General features: G+C 39.7%; 1 long non-coding RNA gene across 1 annotated transcript in view; it reads right to left on the reverse strand.

Annotated features, from left to right (window-relative positions):
- Positions 1-23,234, reverse strand: part of LOC106006323 — a 60,687-nt gene that overhangs the window by 28,521 nt on the left and 8,932 nt on the right. Inside the window, exons 3-4 of the long non-coding RNA XR_001180305.2 lie at positions 17,555-18,244; positions 5,863-5,973 (exon numbers count right to left, since the gene is read on the reverse strand). This is a non-coding gene — a long non-coding RNA (uncharacterized LOC106006323). The remainder of the gene's footprint in view (positions 1-5,862; positions 5,974-17,554; positions 18,245-23,234) is intronic.

Here is a 23,234-nt window from a genome sequence, read left to right on the forward strand (position 1 = left end):
CAGATATTTTGTGTATCTGGAGTTCAAAGTTAGCACATCAGTTTGCTGAAAGAAAATAAGTAAATACTTCAAACTTATATTGAATCTAGAGGAGCTACTTATTTATATTATTCCTGCTTTGCTGGATAATTATCTAGTCTTCTGTAAACATCGGGTCAAACGACCCATAATTACTTTTGCTCAATTTGTTAATAAATTAAATTTGTGAGGAAAGTTCAGGTTTTCTAGCACATTTACAGATAGAGAAGCTAAGCACTGTTAAAAACTGACTTACCTGGGGCACCTGGGTGGCTCAGTGGGTTAAGCCGCTGCCTTCGGCTCAGGTCATGATCTCAGAGTCCTGGGATCGAGTCCCGCATCGGGCTCTCCGCTCAGCGGAGAGCCTGCTTCCCTCTCTCTCTCTGCCTGCCTCTCCATCTACTTGTGATTTCTCTCTGTCAAATAAATAAATAAAATCTTTAAAAAAAAAAAAAAAACTGACTTACCTGTGGTCAGCCATGACTCAATTCCTTCTTTCCATTATGCTGCCTATTCTAATTAGAAAGATTTGCTAATTCAGCACTGTCCAATAGGATTACCACATAAGTAATTGCAAAGTATGTGCAAAAAGTAATTTAAAATTTTCTAGTACATTTTAGCAGATTTGATTAAAAGTTCATATTAATTTTAATATTCTATGTAACCTGATCTATGCTAAATATTATCATTTCAACATGTAATCAATATAAAAATCATTAATGAGATACTGTAACTTTTTTCCTAAAAGACTAATAAGTCTTAGAATCTGGTATTTCACACTTACCTAATTTCTATTCAAGCTTTAATAATGGTAAGAATAAGTAGCCAGAAAACATGATTTCCTCTGATTTGATTTCATATGCTTCGTAGCCACATGTAATTGTTAGTACAGATTGAATTGCTCTTACTTCAGTCCAGAGGAGGGTAGGATGAGATATGTGGGCTCTGGAATCAGCCAGCGTGTCTTAGGTCTTGGTTCCACCGCCACTAAATGTGTGACGTGGGCAACTCACTTTCCGTACCACATGTTCTTACACGTCAAATCTTTGATAGAGTTGTTGTAAGAATGGAATGAGCTAATATTTAGTGCCTGACAAGTAGTAGGCATTAAATGTTAGCTATTGTTATCGTTGTTGTCAGATGACACACAGGAACAAACTCTTCTTTGTATCCTCCCCCCAGTGAGACTTATAAGAAACTGAACACATTAGATCTATGACAGGGTTTGTTATGTGTTGAACTACATCCCCCCATAGGATATGTTGAAGTCCCTTATCCTCCTATAGCTCAGAATAGGACCTTATTTGGAAATAGGGTAGTTGGAGATATAATTAGTTAAGAAGAGGTCATATTGGTTTTTTTATATGTTGGTCCTTAATCCATTATGACTTATATCCTCAGAAGAAGAAGAAAATTTGGAAACAGAGACATATAGGGAGAACATCACGTGACAAGAGAGCCAGATGCTAGGATGATGCAGATGTAAGGAAAGGAACATCAAGGACTGCCAGTCACCCTCAGGAGCTGGGAAAAGCAAGGCAGGATTCTACCCAGAGTCTCAGAGAGACCGTGTCCTGCGGATACCATGATACAGAACCTCCAGCTTTCAGAACTATGAGAGAACAAAGTTTTGTTGTTTTAAGTCACCCAGTGTGTGGTACTTTGTTATGGCACTTCCAGGAAACTAATATAGGATTCTTCACCCAAAAGGAAGCACTGTGTCTTATAAACAGCCAAGAGTTGGAAGACTGACAACCTGGCACTTCCAAAGTTTCCCAGAGTCAGTGGAGGCTTCTATATAGTCCGGACAGTCCTATCTTCTCAAGGGCTCTTAGGCTGGTCCTTAACTGCACACATATTCTTTGGAAGGAGGATCCTGCCCTTGGAGGTGGTATCTGGGTGGGACAGCTGCCTGTGAAATGACTGAGTTAAGTCACAAACCCAGAGGAACGATTCCATTGGTTCCTTGGGAATTACACTGGTGTGAGCACCATGTCTCCTAAAGTCTCCATGTTTTTAAATTGAAGTATAGTTGACACAGAGTGTTATATTAGTTTCAGGTGTGTAACAGTGAATCAATAATTCCATTCATGAAGCACTGCTCACGGCCATAGTGAGTCACCATACAACATCATCACAATATTACTGACTACATCGTCTATGCTGCACTTTTAATCTCTGGGACTTTTTTATATATATATATATATATATATATAACTGGAACTCTCTACCATTTGCTTTTAATGGACTTGGTCGTTTTTTTGGCCACATTTTTTCTCAAACATGCTATGATGATCAAAACATACTAATTTTAACTGGGTTGAGAAGTTTTTTGTATGTCCTTAAAAACTGGGCACTAAAGGGGGTACACACAAAGAAGTAAAATAAAAATAATCTCAAATGAATTTTTTTATTTTTAATACTCCTGGTCCTGTGAACTGTTCTATAGATTGTTTTCTACAGTTCTTCATCCTCCTAAATTAAAAGCTACTTTCTTTTTTTCTCCAAATACACATTAAAAAAATGAAGTTCTCAATCACATATGCATATTTTGTGATAAATTTAGAGAAGAAATAATCTCTCTAAAAGAAATACTGCTTTCCCAATTTCAAAAATGCTTGGCTGACTGAAAACATAGAAAATAGTCAATAAATATATATTATACTGATTTTCATCTGATGATTCTGAAGTACTTTATTTCAGTGTTATGATCTGTTAATTCTTCATATTTGCCAGGAAAACACGTTTCTACAATAACATCATTTAAATATATTAGATGTCCCCTCCAAATCTCTATTTATATTTAGAAGAATATAAACTGCTCCAAGTAGAATGTTAGGCCTAAAAGAACCTTGGGAGAGCTTTTGTCCTAAACTTTTCATTTTATAGATGAAATAACCAGAGCAAAGGAATGTTAAAGACTTGACCAAGGAGGTGCTTGGCCGGCTCAGTCAGTAGAGAATGCAACTCTTGATCTCAGGGTTGTGAGGCTAAAACCCAGCTCAGGGGCTTTCACCCCATACCACCAAGCAATAAATACGATCATCCTGACACAGATGAGGTGGACAGTTAGCAATGAATCGGGTGAATTTAAGCAGAATTTAGAAAAAGTCTTTACCATTAAATGAAATAATGCATGTAAAGCTCTTCACATGAATGTGGGCCCATTCTAAATTCTTGTGAAATGGAGCTCCTCTTGCTGTTGTATAATTCAGAGGGACCTGGGTTCCCCTGACCATGTTCTGGGCAAGTCACTTCAACTTTCTATACATCTATTTCCTCACAAGCAAAATGGAAATAATAAAGAGATAAAGGCCTGTCAAATAGCAGATAAGCAGAGGTATTTGTTAATATTAATAATGAACTTACAGTTTGTTTTTTGGTATCCTGAATCAAGAATATAATTAATCCAAAGAGCTGCTCCTGTCATTAACACATCCACGTAAAATGGAAGGGAGTAGGGCAGGCTCACACCAACTCTGTCTTTAGTACCTGTCTACCTCGCTTGTTTGCCACCTCGCATTGTCTCTCTGGCACTGACAAATCAGCCTAAGTGTCCTTACACTGCTGTCCTGTGGGTGTTCAGGAAACTCCCCCTGCCTGCCTGTGTCTATGTCTCTCTACAGGTTCCCCTGGTTTTAAAAACTCTCCCTTCCTTCACTTCATCCTCTCAAACACTTGATCTTGACTTTATAAGGTAAAGTATACTTAGCAAGTTCAACTTATCCAACTAAGGTAGTGATTCCTGAATCATTTTCTGTGGTGTTCCATGAGAGAAGGCCAAGTAAGTCTGAGAAATGCTACAGAAATCCCACTACCGCAGATGCCCACTTTTGGATAAGGCCCACCAGTACCTCCTCAGCACTTCTGGTGCCCTTTCACCCTGAGGGCTTTCTGGTACAAGCACCTCGGACTCCTCAGAGGCCATTCTGACTGGGAGCTCGCTCTGCCAGCTCCATGCGCAGCCAGAGCGTTCACGCTGCCAAGAGCAACCCATAACTCACGGCAGGTGGGAACCGACGGGTACATCTACTCTAGCTTCCTTGTTCTCAACTGCCACAGTCCTGAGAGAGGTTCTAGCAGTTTTCCAGAGGTCCATGGTAGGAGAGTGCCCCAGATGCCTATGCCAATGACTCGCTCATCAATACACCCGATCTATATTCGCTTTCTCCCCTTCTGGGTCTCATTTCCCGATAGCTCACCAGTATTTCATGGGACCGTCTTCGAAATAAACTACTTGCTTTAAGATCTGTTTTTCTTTCCTCAAAAGTTATGACACATGCTGGCAATATTAGAGACTGTGTGAAATCCTTCAGGAAAGGGATTCATTTAACTTTATTTAATCAGAAACTTTATTTAGTAAGTTTCCCAAACTTATTTGGCCATGGGAGACTTTTCCTTTTTTTTTAATTTTATTTATTTATTGGAGAGAGAGACAGTGAGTGGGAGAGAGCACAAGCCAGGGGAAAAGGCAGAGGGAGAGGGAGAGACAGGCTCCCCACTGAGCAGGGAGCCTGATGTAGGGCTCAATTCCAGGATCCCAGGATCCCGGGATCCCAGGATCATGAGCTGAGCCCAAGGCAGTCACTTAACCGACTGAGCCACCCAGGTGCCCCTGGCCATGGGAACATTTTTAAGGATAAGAGTTTTAATCCTATGAAACTAGTGTTTCTCTTTGAAATATACTTTGGGAAATGCTGAATGAAGCATTAATGACAGACAAATTAAAGTATTATCCCTCTCAGAGATATCCACATCTTAACAGCTTCTGCAAATCTGTACTTTCTGACTCAAAGAACTGGGTCCCTTTAGATGAGGAGTTCAGGTTCTACAGCAGACATGATGGGAACTAATTTGGGAAGGGTGTGTCTTGTGAAGTCTCTTAAATCAAATCAGGTTGGTAAGTGTCTGCATACTCTGCTATCAAGAACAGGAAATTACAGATGGCTTTGTTTTGACTCCAGAGTATAGTCCTGAGACTTGGAGGACAGCAGGAGGTGTATGGAATGAAGACAGTTACTTTCTAAAACTGCTCTGGAGAAAATAACTATCATTTGGAAGAAGGAGCTCATTTTTCAGTGGTCTCAGCCCAAAACATCAGATGCCTAGGACTGCAATATCCCTTAAGATATTTCAGGAAAAAAAAAAAAAGCTATTTCAGGAATAAAATGGTCAATATTTACCAAAATTTTAAATACTTAAGCCTTGAACTACTTTGGAAACTCCATAAAAAGAGGTTCCCTGATCTAGAAATACAGATCGGGAATATTCTGGAAAGCAGTCTTGCTCTGATTTTAACATAAGCATTGGCAACAGCCATGTACTCATTCTACTGTCCAGGCTGGACCCCACTGGAAGGAAGTGGTAAGAAGCCTTGTGAATGGACAGTACTTGGGGGGGGGGTGAGGGGTAAACAGTCAGCGTGTGTGGGAGCATGTTTAGCACAGCTGGGATAGTTCATCTCCAGGGCCTGACTTCTGCCGCTTACAGCAGTTCTCCTCCTAATTCTGCAACAAGATTTATACTATCTCTTTTGTCATTTCAGTCACATTATCCCCTCTCATGGCCGTTTTCCAGATGTTGAGATATGGAATATTTTAAAATGAACTGCCATGGATCAACGTTAAAACATGACACTTTTTTTTTTTTTTTTTTTTTTTTTTTTTTTTTTTGGTCAACACAGCTATTCTGAAACGCTCTCTCACTTATAAAACATTAATAAATGAGCTACAAATCAGTGAAGAGAAATTTCAAGTAATCCTAGTTCTCCTAGGGGTCCATTCTCTGTATTAAAAACAATAAGAACAGAATAGTGCACAGTGAGAAAGTGTGGAAAAGCAGTACCGATCATCCAGCATGGCCACGAGTTGGAGGGATCTGACATTTCCATCTTCATCCCGGGGGATTCTGTCAAGTAGCAACTCAAACTCCTCACCGGTAATCTCCACACCAAACCTGAAACAAATAGCAGTTAGCATCAGTCACCCCCCAAGTTCACATCTGGGTCACCCTTACCCACAATACCCGAAGCATATGGCTGCCATTACCGCTTTGTTACTGCTGCGGTCCTCGAGATCAAGAGCACCACGTGAATATCAGAGGTTAATCAGGGTGTTGATCGCTTCAGCTTTCTCAAAGAAAGAGATTCTACCACAGAAACCCCGCATTGGTGATGCACAGAAATAGAAATACCGGGGTGTTGAATTGTGTGGGATTGTCCTCTGTAAAAAGTTATTCATTACACTAAAACACTGGTATTGCTTAAACAAGCTAACTCTGAAAGGCCTTTCAATTGAACTGCTTAGCACGAAAGAAAAGGTAAGAAAAAAAAGTGCCTTTCCAAAAACAGCTTCCTAATGCTCTTGCAAAAGCATTTCATAATGGCTTTACAGACATTTTGCATACAAATATTTAAAAAGCGGCAGTGTTTATTCATCAGCAAGAAAGTGTTTTCATCTCTCCAGAACAATCAAAACATAATCCTTGAATTACTGGCATAAATAAGAATGACTTAAGCAATAATAATGAACAAGGCATTCATTCATCATTTTGCAAAGCTGATAAAGACCCAGCTGACTTTTGGAAAAGAGGGGGAATAGATTTTCTTTTGGCAATGCAATGAAAGAATAACATGAGAAAGGGTTTCTTTTTCTCCCCTCATTTTCATTAATACTTCCTTGATAATTATCAAACAAAACATAGACACCATCAAGAATAACACAACAAACAAAAAATGGCTTTACGAAGAATTAATTTATCACATATGTGCATTTCATAAATATGGAGTGTGATAGTGCCTCAGAGGCTTGGATGTCCTTTTTTCACTTGCATAAAATCAGGGAAAAAAAGGAGAGACCCAATTATTTAATGAGACACGTAACACTTTTCCCTTTATTCCCTGTTATACTCTTTTCTTTTTCATTTCCTAGCACTGAAGTTACCAGTACTAATGAATAAATCTTTGGCATTGTCCTGAGAAGATAAAACTAATTCTCAGGTTTTATTTGCACTTAAATTCTTAAACTCAGTACTTAAAAAAGAAAAGAAATGTTTTTTTCCCAGGGATACTGGAAAAAATATCAGACTGAAAGTCAAGAGAACTGAATTCAGTCTATATTTACCACTGCACAGCAATGTAATTATGGCAAAATCACTCGACAGTCAGATTTCAGTTATCTCAACTCTCAAGTGGTCTGTAAGTTCTCTCTATCTTACTTAGTAGTCACAGGATTATGAGAAAATGAAAATAAAAGTGCCTTGAAAAATAGGAGAATATTATAAAATATTATGTATTATGAAAAAAATACTGTATACTGTGCATTATTATTATTGATATAGAGTACAGTTTTAAAAATCTTCAAAAAGGGGCTCCTGGGTGGCACAATCGGTTAAGCATCTGACTCTTGGCTTTGGCTCAGGTTGTGAGATCCAGCCCCACCCGGGGCTCTGTGCTCAGAAGGGAATCTGCCTGAGGTTTTCTCTCCCTTTCCCACTGTGCTTCCTGCTCATGCTCTCTCTCTCCCCCCAAGTAAATAAACCTTTAATAAAATCTTCAAAAAAAATACTAGAATTTATTGCTTAAACAGTGACACAAGTAGCCCTTTTTCTCCGGATGCCTTCTGAGTGGAAAATGACAGTGGAGAGAACGTGGGCTTTGGATTAATTAGACTGACATTTGAACCCCAGTTCTACTTAGCTCTCTGTGGCCTTGGGCAATTTTCTTAATTCCCAGAGCTTCATGAAACTCTGGGAAATTTTATGCATCCATAAAAAGAAAAGCTACTCAGGAAATTTAAAAAGTTAATACATGTAATATGCACATACTCTCTCTCTCTCTCTCTTTGGCTTTTTTTTAATTTTTAATTTTTTTATTAACATATAATGGATTATTAGCTCCAGGGGTAGAGGTCTGTGAATCACCAGGTTTACACATACCTTCTCCAATGTCCATAACCCAACCACCCTCTCTCTGCCCCCTCCCCCGGCAACCTTCAGTTTATTTTGTGAGATTAAGAGTCTCTTAGTCTCCCTCCTGATCCCATCTTGTTTCATTTATTCCTTTCCTACCCCCTAAACCCCCCACACTGCCTCTCAACTTCCTCATATCAGGGAGATCATGTGATAATTAGGTTGACTGACTTATTTTGCTGGGCCTAATACCCTCTAGTTCCATCCACATAGTTGCAAATGGCAAGATTTCATTTCTTTTGATGGCTACATAGTATTCCATTGTATATATATACCACATCTTCTTTTTTTATTTATTTTTTTTTTTTAAAGATTTTATTTATTTATTTTACAGAGAGAGATCACAAGTAGGCAGAGAGGCAGACAGAGAGAGAGAGGAGGAAGCAGGCTCCCTGCAGAGCAGAGAGCCCGATGCGGGACTCGATCCCAGGACCCTGAGATCATGACCTGAGCCGAAGGCAGCAGCTTAACCCACTGAGCCACCCAGGCGCCCCTATACCACATCTTCTTTATCCATTCATCTGTTGATGGACATCTAGGTTCTTGCACATACTCTCTTTAATGGGAAAGGTATTTGGGGGGGATGTATTTCCATAACAGTTAAACCGCCTTCCTTTTACTGATGGGTAAAATGAGGCTTTCTCTAACCACTTTACTTCACTCTCCCCTCACTGACCTAGTTATTATCATTATCATTCTATTTTTATTATTATTTTTCTTATCAATGGAAATTATTCTTACTGCTTTATTAGTGACTAGGTATTGTCTGTCCTGTGTCTGCACTTCTCATGTAAGCTACATGAAAATAGGTACCTTGCCTCTCATGCTCAGCACTGTATCCTTAGAACTTACAACAATGGCCATAAAGTGCTCAAAATGTAGTGAATGAATGAGTAACTCGTGCCTCCAGTATGATGGTATGTATTCATAGAAAGAGGAACTTTTAAAAGCTACCCTTCCATTATCCATTCTAATATGACAGGGAAAAATGAAAGTCAGACATGTTTGCTTTGGAAAACATTTTACACTTTTTTTTTTAAAAGATTTTATTTATTAATTTGACACAGAGAAATCACAAGTAGACAGAGAGGCAGCCAGAGAGAGAGATAGGGAAGCAGACTCCCTGCTGAGCAGAGAGCTTGATGCGGGACTCGATCCCAGGACCCTGAGATCATGACCTGAGCCGAAGGCAGCGGCTTAACCCACTGAGCCACCCAGGCACCCAAACATTTTACACTTTGAATTAAGTGTGGATAGCCTATGTTCACAAATTTAACAAGACTTCTAAAAAATAATAAAGCTATATTTATTCATCCTTCTGGTTATTCAACAAATACTTAGAGACCACCTACTATGTGTTAGGCAGTATATTAAAGGTTTGGAATACAGTGATAAGACAGACCTTACAGCATAGCAAGGAAGACTGTAAACAAGACATTGCAATAAAATGTGAAGAATATTATGACAAGAAATACAGGATTTTAACAGAGCTTTTAACAACATGACCTAACTCAGTCTATAAGTGAGGAAATGAATCTTAAGAAAAGGGTGAGCTGTGAGTCACCTAAGTAGAGAAGAAAAGAGAAAGAGCATTATAGGTAGAGAACAGGCACATTCTGGAAATGAAAAGATCTCAATCTTACTAATGCACACAGTTCAGGTATCAGAGGAGAGAGAGACCAGGTTTGACAGAAAGATGAATGCCAGGTTGTACAGACATTACAGTAGCCCCTGCTCCCCCATCTGCAGGAAATACGTTCCAAGGTCCCCAGTGGACACCGGAAATGGCAGAGAGCACTGAACATTATATGCACTGTGGGTTTTCCCATACATACATATCTAAGATAAAGTTTAATTTATAAAAAAGGCACAGTAAGAGACTAAGAGTAATAACACAAAAAAGTAGAACAATTACAATATGCTGTAATAAAGTTAGGTGCGTGTGGTCTCACTCCTAAAATATCTTATAGTAATTGTGCTCACCCTTCTACTTCTCGTGATGCTGCGAGATGGTAAGAGGTCTACATGATGAAATGAACAGAGGTAAGTGATGTGAGCACTGTGACATCCTGTTAGGCTACTACAAACCTGACAATAGGTCAGGAGGAGAATTATGTGATTCTAGACCATGGTTGATGCCTTGTAATTGAAACCAGTGAAAGTGAAGCCTCAGATGAGGGGGGACTACTGTACATGCAGCCACTTTTAAAAAGTATGGGCTGTATTTGAAAGGTGTGAGAAGCTATTTGATGGCCTTTGATGTGTCAGTGTGGCTCGGCTAACAGTCCCCAGTTATTCAATTAAACACTCATCTATGTGTTGCATATTTGGCAAATACGACTGAAGTTCATAATCACTTGACTTTAGGTAAAGGAGATGATCCTAGATCATCTGGCTGGGGTTGACTTAATCAGTTGAAAGACCTTAAAAGCAGAACCAGATATTCCCTGAAGAAGAAATTCTGCCCATACACAGCAACTTCAGGCCATGCCTGAGAATGCCAGGCTGCTCTTCCTAGAGCCTGCCTTATGGCATTTAGACTTTGCCTCAACCGGTGTAAACCAATTCCTTGCAAGGAATCTCTTAGTATATTGGTTCTGTTTCTCTGGTTAAACCCTAAGTAAAATACCATTAAAGGATTTAAAGCATACAGAGACAGACAAACTTGTGTTTTTAAAAGCACTGAGTGGAGAGGGATTTGAAGGAGAGCAATGCCTGCACGCTTCAGAAGGAGGCTCTCTAGCGTGAAATAATTCATGTTACAGAGCACACTAGCTTAACTGAGATGGTAAAGCATGAATGAGAGAAACAATGTAAAAGATACAAAACTTGATTTTTTAGTTGGATGTCTAATGTGAGAGAGAAGTCAAGGATAATTCCTAGGTTTCTGGCTTGGATGACTGGGTAGCTGGGGGTGTCATTAACTGAGATGAAGGAACACTGGAGGACAAACAGGCTGTGACGGTGCAAGTGAGGATTCTGAGCTCAGTTTTAAACATGTTGACTTTGGGCTATGAGACAACCAAGAGGAAGTGTCCAATAAGAGGGCCGAGATAAGGGTCTGAAACCCAGGAGAGCCACTGGCTGGAGATATATAAATGTGGAAGTCACTGCTATATAAAGGTGATCTGAGACTATAGGATTACATGTGATATTAAAGGAAAATACATACAGTGAGTTGAGAAGAGGAAGCAGGGCAGAGGCCCTACCTAAGGGACGAGTAGAGGAAGAGTGCTGACAAGAGAACCTAAGAAGTCGTGGGGGGGGGAAAAAAAAGGCAGAAAGGAAGCCAAGAGAAATGATAACAGGAGCCAAGAAAACAGAGGGCTGTGAAGAGGAGCCAATGGTCAGTCACTTCAAAGCAGTCTAGAGGTCAAGCAAACCATGCATTTCATTGAGTTCAGAAGTAAGAAGCCAGGACACCTGGGTGGCTCAGTCGGTTACGTGGCTGCTTTTGGCTCAGGTCATGATCCCAGGGTCTTAGGATTGAGTCCCACATTGGGCTCCTTGCTCAGCCAGGAGCCTGCTTCTCCCTCTGCCTGCTGTTCCCCCTGCTTGTATCCTTTCTTTTTCTGACAAATAAATAAAATCTTGAAAAAAAAAATAGAAGTAAGAAGTCAATGACCCTCATGAGAGCAGTTCTGGTAGAGTGATGGGGTCCACAACCATACTGTAGTGGGCTGAGTGAGTGGAACTGGAGGGAAGAGACACAAAATCTACATTTCTTTCAAGAAGCCTCGCTCGGAAGGGAAAAGGAAAAAGAAGGCAAGCCGGAAGGAAAGGTGGAGTCAAGGGAGATGCTTGCTTTTTTAAAGATGAATAATATGAGCACTGTTAAATACTGCCAGGGGCAGTATGAAGGCAGAGGCTGAAAAGAGAAAAAGAAGGAATTACTGACAGAGCCTATGAAAGAAAGATCACGGGACACCTGGGTGGTGCAGTCAGTTGGGCACCCGGGTTCTTGGTTTCTGCTCAGGTCATGATCTTGGGGCCATGAGATCGAGCCCTGCATTGGGCTCTTCACTCAGCATGGAGTCTGTTTCAGATTCGCTCTCTCTTACTCTGCCCCTCCTGCTCATGTGTGTATGCGCACGCTCTCTCTCTCAAATAAATAAATAAAACTTAAAAAAAAAAAAAAAAGACCACAGGTAGATGGGAGAAAGAATACCTTTCACCAAAACAGGGGGAAAGAAGGAAGTAATGGATTTATAGGATTTGAAATATCAGGGGCTCCCCTTTTCTAATTTTACTATGAAGATGCAAGCCTATTTTACCGAGATTAGGGCAGGGGAGGAAAGCAAGTGAGAGGGGATGTGTTTTGAAGAAATTGAAAAAGATGTGAAATATGCAGAGTGGAGACAGAGACATGGAGTTGACTGAGAGAACATAGTAGGGGGTGACAGAGAAAGTGAAGAGCCCAGCTGAAGTTGGTGACAATGAATTTACAGTGATATTCACCTACTAGTAGTCTGGTTTTTCCCAGTAATCTGGTGCAGTGAAGGTAAAATGGACAATTGGACTTATCCATGTTTGGGAATCTGCCGTACGGATGTGAATAAAAGAAACAAAGCAAGATAGTTTATGATATTGACAAGAAAATGTCTAACATGGGAGAAGAGATTCTAAGCTGGCTTTTAGCTCAGAGAAGGTGGTCCACGGACTAGAACAGATAGAGGATGCTAGTCAGAAATAGGCTGAAAGTATGATTTCATAGGATTTTTGGATAATGACACACACTTATGGGAGAGTCAAGTAAACATAAGAGTAAAAACTAATATTTACCAAGAATTTAATATGTTCTTAACACTATGCTGAGTATTTTATGTGCATTGTCCCCATATATTCCCTACAACCATCAATTGAGTATTATCATCACCAACACTATCCTGATAGTATTAGAGATCTCTGAGGTGCCTAAAGAGGGCAGGAGAGAAATGGTCTAGAAATGACAACCAAAAGCTTGGATAACGAGGTTTGGGTTTGTTGTTTTTTGGCGGGGGTTGAGATTTTATTTACTTATTTGAGAGAGAGAGAGAGAAAGCACAAACAGGGGGAGGGGCAGAGGAGAGGGAGAAGCAGACTTCCATCTGGGCAAGGAGCCCAACATGACGTGACATGGGGCTCAAATCCAGGACCCTGGGATCATAACCTAAGCTTAGGCAGATGCTTAACAAACTGAGTCACCCGGGCAACCTGGACAATGAGCTCTCGAAAGGGCTTCCGGAGAAGTAGTGTCCTTAGCAGAGAGCCATTTGGTTAAACTAGATTGTAACCTTTTGAAGAAGTCAAGAACATAGTAGAAGTTAATTCCTCTTGGATTGGAACTTCTGCCAAGCACAGTGGGAGGATGTCAGAATGAGAAGAGTGAGGGTTTGGAAGAGGGAAGAAGCCCAGATAAATATTAGGATAGGAAAACACCGAGAGGGTACATAGGTTAGACAGTTGAGGAGGTTTACATCATGGGTATTATAGCAAGGAAAATGAGTGTGAGGTCACATGGATTCAGACTCTAGAAGAAACCTTCAAACATAACCATCCAGCCCCTATTTTTCTTTTTTAAGATTTTAAAGTAACCTCTACACCAAACATGGGGCTTGAACTCATAACCCTGAGACCAAGAGTCACATGCTCTACTGACTTGAGCCCACCAGGTGCCCTTGCAATCCCTATTTTCATTTCATCACTCATTCTGTCCCTACAGGCAATGGGTAAGTAGCTTCAATTCTGACTGTAGTCAGATACATTTATCTGACTACAGATATCTGTAGCCAATAGTTATTGGCCACTTACTACATGTCAGATCTTACAAGTATTAATTTTTTCAGTCCTAATACTATTATTATCTCCATTGTATGGTGAAACCTTACATCGCTAGTATCTGATGGAGCTTGAACTTGAACCCTGCTAACGGACTCTGGAGTCCTAAAGCTGGCCATTTCGTTACTCTTACTGTTTGAATAAGGCTGAAATTTCTTCCCTACGATTGTCTTTCCTACATTCTATACTTTCTCGAGCAGAAAAAGGTCCCTCCACAATCCTTCCATAGAAACTTAAACGTTAATGTATAAGATTATGACGTCAATACATCCATAGCTAACCTTTAACGCTATACTCTGTAAGTGAGTTTTGACATAAGGAGAGTTCATCTTGGACTTTATCTAAGAGAACTTACATTCTTAAGTACCCCAAAGACCTCCTTTACTGAGAAGGTAGTCTTGGGACACCTGGGTGGTTCAGTCAGTTAAGAATTTCAGGTTTCAGCTCAGGTCAGGATCTCAGGGTTGTGGGGTAGGCCCCACACCTGCCTCTGCACTCAGCACAGAGTCTGCTGGAGATTACCTCCCTCTTCCTCTATCTCTGCCTCGCCCTCTGTTCCCCTCCTGCTCCCACATGTATGTCTATGAACTCTCTCGAAAATAACTCAATAAAATACTTTAAAAAAAGAAGCTAGTGTTGGGCAGCTGGGTGGCTCAGTTGGCTGGGTGTTTGCCTTCAGCTCAGGTCATGATCTCAGGGTCCTGGGGCTGAGCCCCACATTGGGCTCCCTGCTCAGCGGGGAGTCTGCTTTGCCCTCCACTCCTCCCAGCTTGTGCTCTCTCTCTCTTTCTCTCTCTCTGTTCTCTCTCTTTCAAATGAATGAATTAATTTCTAAAAGGGAGAAGGTAGTCTTTAGGCACAAAGCCCAAAGATACTATTTTAGCACAAATCTACCCTGTTTAAAAAAATCTTCTGTCGGGGCGCCTGGGTTGCTCAGTGGGTTAAGCCGCTGCCTTCGGCTCAGGTCATGATCTCAGGGTCCTGGGATCGAGTCCCGCATCGGGCTCTCTGCTCAGCGGGGAGCCTGCTTCCCTCTCTCTCTCTCTGCCTGCTTCTCCATCTACTTGTGATTTCTCTCTGTCAAATAAATAAATAAAATCTTAAAAAAAAAAAAATCTTCTGTCATGCAATAACTTTATTCTGTCCTCAGAAATATCAGAAACCAGTCTCTGATATTTCTCCCTAAGGACAAAAAACAAGTTACTGACAGGCTTATTACTTTCAATTCCATAACTGACAATATCTCAGGAATTTTTTTAGCTCCATACATTTTTCTGTATGCAATAAATAAAAAAGCAAAGTGGCTTTCACACATATAAAGTAAGCAGAAATCCCATTATAGAAACTCCCCCTTTCTGTTACTGAATGATTTTAAAATCAAAGCACAGTATTTATATACAGAGTACAGAAGTAATAAAAAATAAAATGCCAACAAAGAAGCCAGACTCAGGATTCTATTTTTTTTTTAAATTTTATTTATTTATTTGACAGACAGAGATCGCAAGCAGGCAGAGAGGCAGGCAGAGAGAGGGGGAAGCCGGCTTCCCACAGAGCAGAGAGCCCGATGTGGGGCTTGATTCCAGGACCCTGGGATCATGACATGAGCGGAAGGCAGAGGTTTTAACCCACTGAGCCACCCCAGGCGCACATCAGGATTCTATTTTAATATCGATTTAGCAATTAGATTTTGCTTTTAATGAGTGCTATTTCTAAAAGAGTTAAATAAAAAAGATGTGGCAGAGGGCCTCACATTAAATGAAGATCTTTTACTTACTCCAAAGGTAACTACAGCAAGAAGGCTCAAAGTTGAAGTGTTTATATATCAATTAGTTTTGAGCATTTCACTAAGGACTTTGTAAATGGCATTCTTCAGAAACAAACAAAAATACAATGTATATTAGCTAACTATGTTTCAAAATAGAGACAATACTATGTCTGCTATAATAAATTTGGGGTTATTTCATTGTATTTTAGCATTGATTCTTCAGCCAAGTCCCTGGAGATAGGATCATATATTTTCCTGATCGATCTATGTTTAATGGGATAATTCCATTATTTTAAGTGTATTATTAGATCATACTTAACATTCAAAAAAGTATTTAAGGATGATCTCTTTTCTCTAAAGAAGTGTTTGGGGTTTGTTTTAAGACTTTCTTTAATTTATTATATTGTGTTTTTTTCCCAACTAGACCACTTTATTTTTAAAATATAGACAAGGATATATAGTGGAGGAAAAATACTATTTTTCATCACCTCTGTTCCCTTCATTATTGTAGAAACCTTTACTCTATGCTCTCTCAGAAATCATCTGGGTACTACTATAAAATACATTCTCAGGTTCTGAAAAAAGTATTTTCTGTCTTTATTTCAAAGTGGACAGATAATTTAAGCTAATGCTTAGGACTATACTTTTCTAACATGATTAGATGTTAAAACAAAAGCACAGTATAAAAAAAATCACTGATCAAACCCAGGGTGAGTGACAGAAAACCCACCAACACAGATCACATATGTCAGATCTCTTGGCATATGACAAGCCTGCTATATGTCCCGAGTAATATGTCTTGTCTTTTCGCTCTCCTGTGCACCAAGTCAGGCAGAAATTACCCTAGGAGACCTACAGGCTTAGGTTTGAAAGGTCCCAAGGGGGCCAGGTGGAACCAAGCCTGAGAACGGAGATTTACTAATGTAACCTGGTATAAGCCACAAAGTAGTCCAGGGTCACTCCACACTCCCAGAGGACCTCCCAGCTGCTTCTTGGACGACCTCACCTTGAGATAGATAGATAAACATATACATATACATATATATATATATATGTATTTGTATTTATATTCATATTCATATAAACAGAGGTAAGGATATAGACGCACACACATACATACACATATATGTGTATATGTATACACATATAGGGCATCTTTGTTATTGTTTTATTTTTTAATTAGTTATGGTTAAGAAGAGAAGGATATTTAATACTCTAAGAGTAGTCCTTTTCTTATGTTCACCAAAACAAACACAAGCAAAGGGATTTGAATAATGGATTTTTTTTTCTTTTTTTCTAAAAATCTCTTAGCATGGGTAGTAGAGTGGGAAGTCCTGCGTTTGAGTCCTCACTTCTGCTACTTACTAGATGTAAGACTTCGGCAACTCTCTTCATTTCTCACACACTGTTTTTTCATCTGTAAAACCAGCAAGATAATCCCACCTAACCTACCAAACTACAAGCCTATTTCTAGGGTCAAGTTGCTTAATAAACATATAAACTACTACATATAAATCCTCAGGCAGTCTCCTGATGTCAGGCAGTAGTGATATTAACCACACAGCTGGGTAAAGTTTGCATTCACTTCAACATTAACTGAAAAAAGAAAAAAAGAAAAAAAAAAGTGGGTGGCTAGCCTCCTCGCACTCCCTTTGCATTCCTTGTTCTTCCAGACATGGTAAACTCGGTTTCTGCGGGATAGGATTTCATTTCAGTTAGTGAGAAACAAAGCAATTGGACAATGAATAATAGCCCAGACAGGATACAGCTGAAGATTTGCGCAGAAGAATGATGAGGACCGGCTTGATGCTGAGCAGGTGTTCTCCCTAGAGTGTCTAGCTTGAGGATGATTGACTTTGGGAGCTACGGCTTGTTCCCAGGTGGGTGAGCCTTAGGGCCACGGGTTTTTCGAGATATGGAGGAACACGTGAGACCCTGTGGGAAGAAGGTAGGGGGATTTTCCAAGCATTAATGTGGGGATCTTACCTGGAAAAATTCTTGTTAACGCACACAAGTCCCCGCCCTATCTCAGGGAAAGAGCGGCAGCTGGCATCTGCGCTGCTCGAGGAATGCGAACCGCACAAGCCTCCAGGTAAGCCGCTGTGCCCGTGGCAGCGAGGCATGCTGGGATGGGGAGGTGGCATGCCGGGATGGGGAGGTGGCATGCCGGGATATGGAGGGGCATGCCGGGATGGGGCAGGGCATGCCGGGATGGGGCAGGGCATGCTGGGATGAGGAGGGGCAGGCCGGAATGAGGAGGGGCATGCCGGGACGGGGCGGGGCCTGCTGGGAAGTCATCCCGTGGAAGGAGGGAACGTGAAGCCCGGGGCTCTCTGAGGAGATGGTCCCAGACACAGGTGTCCGTTATTTCAGAAGTGAAATTGCCCTGGTAGTGTCCATTTTAGAGCTGTTCTTATAAAACAAGACAGCTTGGATTGTTTACAACCAGCATCTCTTTTCCAAAGATGAGTTCCCCCCATGGGGTTCCCCGAAGTCCCTCAGCTTGGTCCAGATGCCTGAACGGGACTATGTCCTGCAGCCTCTTCCCACGCCCCGCAGTGTTAACGATCCGCACCTGTACTGACTTCCGCATCCTGGCCCTCTAAGCCGTCTCTGCCTGGGCTCTAACTTTTTACAGCACTGCAGGGAGAAAGTCCTCTGAAGGTTTTCTTCCACCTGGTGTAAATAATACAGGCCCTTAAAAGCCTCCAAAATCATATTTCAAAATCCCAGCGTTAACGGTTTTTTCCATCTTAGACAAATTCTTTTGATGCATGCATTAATTTGGGATGGAGCCCCAGCCCTAGGTGAGTGGATTGTTGATGCGATCCTATTAAATAGAACTTCGACCTGACTGCAACACACAGATTGGAATATAGCTTCTGTGTCATTTTGAACAAAAACAACAAAGGATTTACACTTTTTCTTTTGTCTCTCTCTCTATCTGTCGCTCACTCTTTTTGGCATGTCTGGCTGAGATGTGACAATGTACTAGAAAGATTCTGGGTCTGTCTGTTTTTCATATGTAACCTAACCTAGCTAGTTCAAAATTTAGGGCAATTAGGTCCATCTGTGCAAACTATTATTTCCAAACTATTAGCTTCCAAATTCTGCTCTTTTCTCAAAGTCTGATTTTAAATATTCTGTTAAGTTCATTTTAGTATATTTGAAATGTTCTCATTCTCCCCTTCCTGTTAGCCCTTTGTGATTCTCTTGTGAGAAGGCCCATATGTAAATCAAATGCAATTGGAGTTGCCTTATGAGATTTACAAAATGCAAGAGAAGAGCTGAAGGGAATAATTCTACTTAATCAAAAGAAAATATTTAATCATTGAAAAAATATTAATTACCTCAATAGGTAAGTAAAGTTGTTATTATGGATCATGTTTAATATTCTATTTTAGGGCAAATACAGTATCATACAGAACACATTTATGACCATAATCATCACCTGTTAATCTGTCCCTTGTGTCATTTTAAACTAAAGTTTTAAAATGAAATTAAAACTTTTACTTTGGGATCATAACTTCATAAAAATGGAGGTATAGACAGACATAGATTTAGCTACAGATATAGACACAGTTCCGTATGAATTACTTCAATGTTAGTTTTCAGTGCAAATAAATAAATTTTTCTTTTTTCAACTTTATCTGTATTGTTTCTTCTTGATAATATAACTTATTTCTATACTTGTTATTGACTTTTTTCTCCTTAAAACACCATGGAAAATATATGAGTTTTACAGAAATGTTTTGAATAGCATAAAAACTTGTAATATAAAACATTATCCCTTCCACAATAACTGCTCCCTCCATCCTCCAGAAAATAACTACTTTTGGCTACTTGATGCCTCATCCTTTCCATTTTTTTTCATACATAACATATACTAACATGTATTGTTATTTCACAATAAAAGTATATTTGAATACTTATTCTGTTATTTTATTTTTTCATAAGTTGATCTTAGATAAGCTGTACTAATACTCGCGTACTTAATCCTTTTTGAAAAGAGATATAGTGTTCCACTGTGTGGATGTACCATCATTTACGTAACCAACCCCTTACTAATGTATATATTGGTTTTGTTGAATTTCTCCTTACAGGCTTGCTTTTTGAACTATGTTTTTTTTTTTTTTTTTTTCTTTTCATTGCCTGTTTACCAACACCCCTACCACTACCACCACCAATTTGGTGTTTTCTAGTGACCCAGAGCCACTGTACTTCTTTTTCATTTAGCCTGTTTTCTGAAATGTTTTTCTGACTTTTAAGACTTGTCCTTTCCTTTTGAAACTTCTCTTTTCATGCTCTTATTTTTTTCGCATTAAGGACAAAGGTCCTCTTAGAGAAAATCTCTCCTCTCTGGTACAAGTGTGAGCTCCTCACACTCTTTTCCAACCCCGAGGGTGAAGAGAAAGAAGCAGTGAGGATTCCATTTCTGATAAGAAATAAGAGGCTGCTCCTGGCAGGGAGCCTTGTCAAGATCTCCCTATTCTGAGCACTCCATTCCCACGTGAACAACAATGAATGGAGATTTCACCCGCCCACCCCACATTGTTCAAGTTGTCCTTTGCCCTTTCTGTCAAATCTTGGCACCCAGGAGACAGCAGAACATGTTCTGAATTCAACCCTGGGGAGCCACCGATCAATATCACTTGACTCTTCTTACCCACTAGTTGTTCTCTTTCTGTGCCTGACGTGGAGGGATGCCTAAGCTATTCTTTGTCATGGCCCCTTCTCAGTTGGCCCAGCTAACCCCCATAGGGTGGGATGGCTCTCTCCAACCCCTAGAAGAGTGCCACAGGCGGGGAGTAAGAGTGGGGACAAAGTGAGAGGCTGAGTCTCAGGCCATAGGTTCTCTGACTGCTTCAGTTGCGGGGTCAGTGGCTATGGAGAAAGTTAGTATAGTTTACCTCTTTGTGAGCTTAATTACCAAATACCGAAAATATTAACTGTCCACTTGATTCATGGAATACGATAAAAATAAAAATGTAAAAAGCGCTTTGAAAGTCAGATTCAGCACCTGTTTGCATCCTCACCAAAAAAAAAAAAAAAAAGTCAGATTCCAAAGAAACAGAGTTTACTGTTTTACATGTCTCTTCTCTCTTTTTTGGTACATATATTTCAATGACTTCCCTTTTCTTCCTTTTTCTCATTTCTGGTTTTGTCCGCCATACCTACTTAGCCCTCCCCATGAGTTAGTTCTTATTTATGGAGCACATATAATATATTTATATTTGTCTTCAGTGAGACCTTCTTTCAGCAGAGTTTTTTGTTTTTGTTTTTGTTTTTGTTTTTGTTTTGAGGGGGTGGAATGGATTCAGAGGGGAAGAAAGACATGACTATTGTCATTTTTTAAAAACCTTTTTTTTTTTTTATGTTGCTCAAATTTCTTTTATACCTAAAACATTCTCTGGAATGTTTTTATGATTAAGACCTTCATCCTAAGTGGCAACCTTCAAATAAGAACAAAAACTTTAAAGGGAGACTAAATTCCTGTCTGATTTTAAGTGCTTAGAAAGTTAATTTCTTCCAAGCCATAGATAAATTGGTTAGGAAAACCAAATCAAATCCCTAAACCAACTCAGTGTTTCCTTGACACTGACCAATGTCTTAATCTCTCTGTATTTGAATCTTCCAACTTTAATATCAGTAAAACTTTGATGCCAAATGCTAATTATCTTCTAATACTTAGATAGCAGATTATGGGTTAAGTAAAACAAATCTGACCATGACACTGAACTCCTCAGGAGAAAGGTATTTTAGAGATTTTCAGGTTTAAAACTAAGAAATATTTTAGGAGCTTAAATGGGACAAAATTTCAGAAAATTGTAATTCTCATTTCCCATCATAGTTTATGGCAAAAGAAAAGCCAGAGAAATTCTTTTTTAAATGGCTGTGAAAATTTTTTTTTCAATTATAAAAACAGTCTTCATGTATGTATAAAAGTTCTTTTTTTCTTAGTTGGAAATGGCCCATCTCTAAGCATATCTTACCATCTCTTCCTCTGCAATTTACTTCCTCCTTCCCAAATGCATTTTAATACTGTACCAATGAATTCCAGAACTAAATTATTGTTTTGGCCCTTGGTTCCTGAAGAAGGGAAAGATATGCAATTTTCTCTTTTTATTAATAAATGCTTACCTTCTAGTATATTATAGGCAATCTCATAACTCATGTCAACCTGAATATTTAACATCATTTGGATTTTCAAATACAACACTTAACTGTAATAAAAGGAAGCCTGAAGACTCAGTATTCAGTAGAATTCTACGATAATGGACACCAGATTGCAGATCAAAGTGATTATAATGTAATGATCTCATTGAGCATTTCCTCTTTGTTGTTCAAATGACAGAGATTCTGGCTGTCAAGCAGAAGGAAAGACCTCAGAATGTGTGACTAGTAATATGAGGCTGCCAGTGTCCCAAGCTTACAGCCTAAGTTAACTAAAGGCAATTCACATTCATTAAGTTGGAAAATAACAGTGTATTAAAGATTTCAGAAGGGAGCTGAGTGTAAACCGTATTAATCACTAGGATAACATTTCAAATAACTATATGGCTTTCATGAGGAGATCTGACATAAGTGGTATCAACAAAATTATTTTTTTTTAAATAGTTTTATTTGACAGACAGAGATCACAAGTAGGCAGAGAGGCAGGCAGAGAGAGAGGTGGAAGCAGGCTCCCCGCTGAGCAGAGAGTCCGATGTGGGGCTCAATCCCAGGACCCCAGGATCATGATCTGAGCTGAAGGCAGAGGATTTAACCCACTGAGCCACCCAGGCATCCCATCAACAAAAGTATTGATGGCGTGTAAAATTATAGATCAAGCTGCTGCACAATTGAGGTTTGAGGAAGTCACTAACATTTTTTTTCACAAAAGGAGGATCTTATTAAATGCTGGCAGAGGCATGTGGTAAGCCAAATGGCCTCCTAACTGGTTAGATTTTCTGACTTGCAATTATGTTGGTTTAATTCGACTTGGTTACCCTGGACCCTCTATAAAGTTACCCAGTCTGTACAGCGGATTAGGAAGCAGAAGCATGAACAGCTGGTGCCAAAATAAGTCCCAGACCTAATCTCTTTCCCCCTTGTCCTTCCCCTTTCTCCACAACCTGCCAAATTCTATATTCAATATATCGAAAATCAGATGAGCCCAGAACTTGAACAGAAGATTATTGAAGAGCATGAGTTTTGGAGTTAGATAAACCCAGCTTGGAAGACCAGCTCAGCCACTTACTAGCTATGGGATCTTGGTCAAGATATTTAATTTCTCTGAACCTCACTTTCTTCATCTGAATATCTGAATAATGAATATCTGAATAATGAATAAAAATATCTACTTCACAGATTTCACCATGAGGATTTTTTGTTTCTCTTTTTGTTTTTGTTTTTTTTTTAGCCCAGGATCTGAATGCAGCAGCCAAAAGAAAGTACCAGGAGTATCACTGTTATGTTTCCTGAATAGTCTTTATATGTCTGCTATGTCAAGAGAAAACAAAAGAGAAGGTAGGGTTAATACCTAAGTCTCAGAAAATAGCCACTTTTCCCACCAAAGAAGGACTTTGGTGATGATGACATCTGAGATACTGTGTAATATTACTATTAATACCACCTTACTTCATTTTAGAAAAACGCTTTGTAAGTAGAGACCATCCCAAAAGTC

Source organism: Mustela putorius, unplaced genomic scaffold (genome assembly GCF_011764305.1).
Source record: "Mustela putorius furo isolate JIRA1106 unplaced genomic scaffold, ASM1176430v1.1 tig00003932_pilon_pilon_pilon:0A:0A, whole genome shotgun sequence".
NCBI lineage: Eukaryota > Metazoa > Chordata > Mammalia > Carnivora > Mustelidae > Mustela > Mustela putorius.